The 7,732-nt window shown below is 33.9% G+C and overlaps 1 long non-coding RNA gene across 1 annotated transcript; it reads left to right on the top strand.

Annotated features, from left to right (window-relative positions):
• The first annotated feature begins 284 nt into the window (after positions 1 to 284).
• LOC110889213 lies at positions 285 to 3,998 on the top strand. The gene is made up of 6 exons (XR_002563460.2): positions 285 to 514; positions 657 to 714; positions 823 to 893; positions 1,578 to 1,651; positions 2,902 to 3,159; positions 3,234 to 3,998. It is a non-coding gene; the product is annotated as an uncharacterized LOC110889213 (long non-coding RNA).
• The last annotated feature ends 3,734 nt before the right edge of the window (positions 3,999 to 7,732 follow it).

Here is a 7,732-nt window from a genome sequence, read left to right as displayed (position 1 = left end):
TTTTTTTTTTTTTTTTTGAGTAAATTACAAAATTCGTCCTTTATGTATGCTACTTATAGCAAACTGTGTTCTTTGTCTTTAATAAGTACAATAAACGTACTGTATGTTTACAAACTCTTGCACGTTATGTCCTTTGACCCTAACTCAGTTAATTTTCATAGTTAAGTCTGATCAATTGGACCCCACATAGGGATACTTTAGTCATTTTACCTTAAATATTAAAATAAATAATCATAAAAAATAATAAATACATTAATATCTCAGCTCTATCCCCCCCTCTCTCTCTCTCTGGCGTCCCTTCCTCCACCACCATAACCACCGTCACCAACACCCACCTGTCACCACACCCTACCTGCAACCACCAACACCACCATCCACCCGCCAACACCCCCACCTATTCCCAACAACTCAATCCAATCATCTCCAACATTCGGTTCGGCTCAACCGACCCGGACCCTGATTCGACTGATATCAGAATTACCTGATATGACCTGTTTCCATACCGAAGAGATAGGTATCAAAAATAAATTATATACTATATTTTGTTTTGGGAAAACCTAAGGAATTTGTGCATTTATTGGGAAGGCAAACTACTAATATTTTGTTAAATAAAGATATATGAATCTATGCCTAAGATGCTATTTATGAATACATAGTTTGAAGAAAGGGACTGTGATGATCCAACACCATACCTTCTTGCTGTATGGTATCCAGGTATTTATTTTAATTGCTCGACAGTGATATATCATCTATTTTGGGCCTTTTGCTATCATGAGTTCTCATATTGGCTTTCTAAAACATGTGAAAATCCCAATTCCTTAGAACATGCAGAAAACAGAGCATGTATGGCAGCTAACAGTAATCAAGAGGAAACCGTTAAAGCAACCATCTTGGTAAGAAAACATCTAAATCATATCACATATTATTAAATGCTAATTATGAATCTTCTAAGATGTTCTTTACTAAAACTGGCAAATACTAATTTGCATCAAGAGATCCATTGTCGAACTGCGAATAGAGGGAATTAGGGCCAGGGTATCGAATGTTGGAGATGATTAGATTGAGTAGGTGAGGGTGGGTGTGGTGGCAGGTGGATGGTGGTGTTGGTGGTTGCAGGTAGGGTGTGGTGGCAGGTGGGTGTTGGTGACGGTGGTTGTGGTGGTGGCCGGTGGAAGTAGGTGGGGGTGGAAGGGAAGCCAGAGAGAGGGACAGGGATAGAATTGAGATACATGTGTATACATGTACAAATGTATAATCTTTTTTAAGCATAATTAATGTATTTATTATTTTTTATGATTATTTATTTTAATATTTAAGGTAAAATGACTAAAGTATCCCTATGTGGGGTCCAATTGATCAGACTTAATTATGAAAATTAACTGAGTTAGGGTCAAAGGACATAACGTGCATGGGTTTGTAAACATAGAGTACGTTTATTGTACTTATTAAAGACAAAGAACACAGTTTGCAATAAGTAGCATACATAAAGGACGAATTTTGTAATTTACTCTTTTTTTTGAGATAGTATGTGAAACCTATGCGTATGGTAATCGTAAACTAAAGTCATGTGTTTGCAGAATGGAAGACATAGTTGTTGACTGGTACCATCGGCAACCGTGAGTACTTGCGGATGTGCGAAGGCAATATACCGGTAAGTTTTACACTCAACGGTCACACGGTCATGGGCTGGTTAGGGGTGTTCTTCAGTTTTTTTATCGGGTTTTCAAAGGTGGAAATATAACTTGAGATCCGAACCATTCTAGATTCGAGTTTTATAGTTCTCGGGATTATTGGGTCGGGTTCTTCGGATTTTGGGTTAAATATTACAAGGCTGTATATTTACGATCGATCATGAACTTTAGGGCTGCATTTTTGCTGGTATTAAGTTAAACACACAGTTATATACTTAATTTTCATAAAAAAAAAAAAAAAAACCATAAAAAACCATCTGTTTACTTTGAAACTCAAATTAGAAACCATGTGAATTACAAAGTCAGTCAACAATCTTAGAATTAAACTTTTAAACTCATTTTTTCCAATCTTATTCTTATATGAAAATTCTAAAACTATTTAATAAGGTGATCCACAAACCCTTTGATAACCCCATCGTTTACTGTTACAACTAAGGGGCTGTTTGGTAGTCTCTTAATAACCATTCAGATGCTACCTCTTAATGGTTTAAAACCTCTGAATGAATAAGAGGTAACCTCAAGTCTGAATGGTTAAGAGATAACCTCTGAATGGTAAATCATCACATGTCACCTTCTTCTACCTTCTCATTGGTAAAATTCTTAATGGTTCCATTAAGAGGTAGCCTCTTAATGATCATTCAGAGGCTACCAAACAGCCCCTAAGTTAGCTTAAAAATATGACCTTAATTCAATCTTTATTATGATCAAAATATGGACACACATACTTCTTGGTGGGTAGTGATAAACTTTTAGGAAAAAACGGGGTTTTATTTTAGCAATATAGATCGGGTTATTGTCATCCAGGTTAACCTGAATTCACGAAAACTAACCCAATTACCGAATTAATTAACTGTCTTGGGGTTCGGGTATATATGTTAATCGGGTTTTACGAGTTCGTAGTTAATCAAGTCAGGTCTTTTCGGGTCTGATTCCCGGTTAAAAAGTGCGTGGTAGAAGAGTTAGTCACTATGTCTTTAGGAGAAATTATTTATTTTATTGTTTTTCATGTAACCATGTTGCTTTGTTTATGCTATTTATAGCCATTTGCATAGTAACCATTTTTCCATTCGAAACAATAGCTTTCTTCCAAGTTTGAGAATTGAAGCAGTAACATATTCTTGAGTTTGAGTGCTTTGTATATGGTTATTTACAGCCTTTGCATTATGGAATACTTTATTATACCTGTACTTATCTATATTTCATTGTGTAGGATGTCGTTGTTAGGCCTACTCAACCATTGGTTTTATAATGCACATATTGAATCGTTCACAAACTTTTACTCCTTTAAGCGTTCAACAAATAGTTGATTGCTATGACCAATACGAAAATGAGTTAGCAAAAAGGGGGCATACCACACCGTGTCTTTCGGTACATAGCCTATACGAATCAAGGAAGAGTTTATAGTGTAGCTGATTATCCGAGTAGGGATGGTAACTATATCCGTAAGAGGGAATGTACAACTGAAACGGTTTGTAGAAATTGATTTACGTTTTAGTATAATTAAACTAATAACACTCCTAACTTAATTTTGTTTGTTGACAGCTACAACCAACGTTTACAATTGATGGATTCAATGTGATTGAGGATGACGAACCGAATCTTGAAGCCATCGTACAGTTACAACCCGAGCGAGACCCGACATAATTCTGCATTTAGTTTAGATAACCCCATTAAAACGTGGCCCGACCCATAAGGTTTAATATGAGTTGTAACTAGGGGTGTTTTTCATGTTTTTATCGGGTCGGGTTCTTCAAAGATGGAAATATAACCCAATAATCGAATCATTCTAGATTTGGGTTTTATGGTTATCGGGTTTTATCGGGCTGGGTTTTTCAGATTTCGAGTTAAGTATATTCTTTTTTTAACTATATGCGAAAGGGCTAAATAAATATTACAAGGCTGCATATTTAAAAGGTGAAATAATATCCATGCACAGAACCAAGTTGATGAATCGGCTTAATAGGTATCTCCATAACCTAAAGCACACAGATACCCCACTCAAAAGATATCCAAAATCAGTTGTTTCTTGTGTTTAATACAATACCTTGATCAACTCGATTATAAATCTTCTCGAAGGATTTGACATATCATTACCCGACATCACCAGCATAGGCTCAACCTCTTGATGGTGGTGCGGAGTAAATGAAATAAGGGAATTTGTGGTCTCGTTGGATGAATACCCATTTTAATAAGCTCGTCATGGTGATCAGTAGCAACTGTCTCCTTGGAAATTTGGCATCTTGGGTGGATAATCCTTTCTGATGAGCAATAATACTTTGGAAATAAGCTCCCACTATAACCCTGCGATAAGGCTTCTTGGTTGAGAGCAAATAATAATCATAATGTATTTGAGTGGATAATCCTTTCTGATGAGCAAGAATACCCGTCTTTTGACATCAATCGACCCACGCAAACAGCGATGAGGAGCGCAAAACCAACACAACCGGCGACCAAAAAGAATTAACAAGCATTTGCCAATAACCTGATTCAACTCCAATTTACAAAATTAAACAAACTCGCGGAGCATTTTTTATGAACATCAAAGTAAACAATATCACTCGAAATGCTTATACATGCAATAAAAAAACAACCACAATTATAAACAACTGAAATTGGTACCTTAAGAATGATTTGAAATGGAAGCCATGGATGGAACTTTGTGGGTTTTGTGTGTGATGAGAGAGAGAGAGACCCGTTAAGGAAACTACATTGATAAAAATCAGTTTGTACATAACAATCCCATAACATTTTCTCAAAACATGTTTAAAGTTTATTTCTATTTTTTAACGTATTTTTTGGATTATGGAACACCTTTTCAGCCCCCTAACTCCCCAACCATCATGCTAATAATATATCTGAAACATGCAAATAGTGAAATAAAGCTTATCATATCAGTCATCCATAATAAATTACATCTCCTTTTCTTATTTAGATGAAAAGCAATGTTTACCTGATTCAGTAGCGCTCATTTGTATGTATACATCTTGCCCATTGTAAGTTCGGAAGTATTCTCACATTTATCAATTTGTTGTACCATATCAAACAATCACTACCATGTTTAATGTCCAAAGTTGCATAAGCCGGATAATTACACCGCGTTGTGCATTTCATCCTACATTGATTCAAACTCGTATTATCAAAACAATGAGCAAAAGTCAACTGAGATATTGAGGTGAAAGGGGATGGTGATGTGGCGTTGATGTGGACTTGGGGGAAGGGAAACCACACCCCATAGTCTAATAACAATAATACAATGTAAGTGTTAGCATAATCGTGTAAGCATAAGAGATTAAACTAAAGTTGAAACATGCGTAAGAGTTAACACATCCTGGCGTATATTGTCGGTATAGCACAAAAAATAAAAATTCCGGACTAAACTGAAATAAAACAAAGTGAGAAATCTAAAAAATAAAAATACTCATACCTTTGAAGCTTGACTCTTGAGCCTTGAGAACCAGACTCAAATGGTTTAATTAGGATCCAAATAAATGAAAATTAGCTCATGTAAACATCATACACAATCAAATTTCTATACAACATGTACTAAATTAAGCATAACTATATAAAAAATTTTCAAATTTCTTAACTCATGTAAATCCTAAATTAAAAATCAGTAAAAAATGAAAGTGCACATATGTATCAATGGATATAGCTATTTACAATAACTGCAACAACTACAACAACTAAAGTTCGAACGAAATCAGATAATGTATTTCCAATTTTTTAGAGATAAGTGCACGGATCGTCCATGTGGTTTGCTCCATTTTCACCTTTAGTCCTCAACTTTTGCAATTTCGTTCCCGGATAATCCCTAGCATGGATGAGGGTTAGTTCTTGGTGTTAAGTGGGTGTGAAATGACATAAATACCCTTACTATTAAAAACTAATAAAGAAAACATTAAAACAATATGCTGGCCAGGGGCGGATGTAGCTTGAGAATAGGGGTAACCCCCGCTATCCCTTGACGCTCCAACGATGGTGTAAATTTTGGAAAAAAAATTGACGTTTTTTCAATTTCGCTGTCCCTATAAAAAAGAAAATTTTGAAACGTTACCCCTTGATGTTTTTTCTAGATCCGCCACTAATGCTGGCCCCACCATCTACCAACCCACCCACCCCCTTTTCCCCCTCTTGATCTCAAACGCCACCGCCGCCACAACGTTTGAAACAGCCTTGCCGGAAAAATAAGCCAACAACGACCAGCGATAGAGAGAGAAAGTGAGAGGAGAGAGAGAGAGAGAGAGATCAGAGATGGCAAAAGGGACCGCCGGCCAGTCTATTCTATCACTCATGTCTCCTCACTATGTCTTTATTTTCATTTCTATAATCTTTTAATCATGCCCCCTTTTGCAGAAATATGCTCTCTTATCCAGTGGCGGATCTAAGAACTTTTTTCACTAGGTTCCTTTTGGTAGATTCTCACGAATTCTCACTATTTTTTTCCAAATCATAAGAGGTACTCACTATTTTTTTTCCATTTTTTCCAAATCGAATGGGTTCCTGGGAACTCACAAAAGTGACCTAGATCCGCCTCTCCTCGTATCCAAATAAAACATATATGGATTTTAAATATCTTTAAGAGTTATGATCAAATCTATACATATAATAAAGTAAATCACATGAGGATACATGGCATTTTATGAGTTGATCTCAATTATTTTTTCTCTCCTAAATAAATAGATATAGATAATATTTTTTTAATAAGATTCAAATTAAAGAAATATTATTTTAATACATGAATTTTATCTTTTTATCCTTTACCCTAAATAAATAGATATAGATTATATCTCAAATAAAAAATATATTATTTTAATCCATAAACTTTATCTTTTACCATTTCGTTTTCCATTTATATTTATCATATCTTTGCTTTATAGTAGAGACTAGGTTAGAACCCCGTGTAATACACGGGTTTAATAAATGTAATTTCATATAATAATTTTTTAAATAAACCAAATTATCAATCACGAAAACCAAACTTTGTATTAATTTATTAATTATTTTTCTTTTCATTAATTAAAAACTATTATTCAATTTTATTACTTAATTTATTAATCAAATTGTATATAACTTTCAATATTATCTGATATATAAAATTAATAAAAAAAATATTTCTAACATATGTTATATAATTTTAATTACTTATGTAAATTGAAATTGATACTTATCATAATTATTCGAATTTGAACAATTAAGTAGGGACAAATGGGAAAAATACGTTTTAGACGGTAAATTCATAAAAAGTGTCATACGTCCACCCTTTGATTTCTTTTATTATATGGTAGTATAGATATAGAATAATTTATAAGGTATAATTTCATTAGTGAATCATGATTGTGAGCATTGGCGAAGTATAGAAGGGGCGGGAGGGGCACCCGACCCCCCGAACTTTTCGCTTAGTAGTGTTATATATGTAGTTTTCGTATAGAAATTTTTGGGTATATACGTTTTCGACCCCCCGGTTCCATAGAATTTTTTTGGTATATACGTTTTCGACCCCCCGGTCATTCGGGTCAAGCTTCGCCGCTGACTGTGAGCGTTTGATATAATATTTACTTATCTTTTCTTTCACAAAATCAGGAACGAAACAAAATAGAGTTTGTAATAGAATATAATTTTTTTCATCAATTTGTGACCAACACTTAATTTTAATTTTAATGTATTATTTATTTAATTCCTTGGGACTGGTTATAAATTGTACTAAACTTACATTCTTTATTCTTTCTTATCTTTTGTGACTAAAATAAAACAATCACAAAAACTTTAAATAGCTTTACGACCGGTTTATTAATGAAAATAAATTTTAGTTTATCTATTAGCATGTGGTATATAATTTTAATTTTAGTTTATTATTTATAAGATATAGCCTAATATGATGACATGTGTTCTTTAAATGATTTCTTTTATTATATAGTATAGATATAAATATAGAAGTATATATATAGATTTATTATATAGTATAGATGCGACGTTTCTTATTTTGTGAGATACAAGATATGAAGTTGTTTTCAATTAATTGTATTTTATTAAGGGTGGACTCG

The sequence above is a fragment of the Helianthus annuus genome, chromosome 6, assembly GCF_002127325.2.
Source record: "Helianthus annuus cultivar XRQ/B chromosome 6, HanXRQr2.0-SUNRISE, whole genome shotgun sequence".
NCBI classification, from domain to species: Eukaryota; Viridiplantae; Streptophyta; class Magnoliopsida; order Asterales; family Asteraceae; genus Helianthus; species Helianthus annuus.
This window is presented reverse-complemented; position numbering and strand designations above follow the sequence as displayed.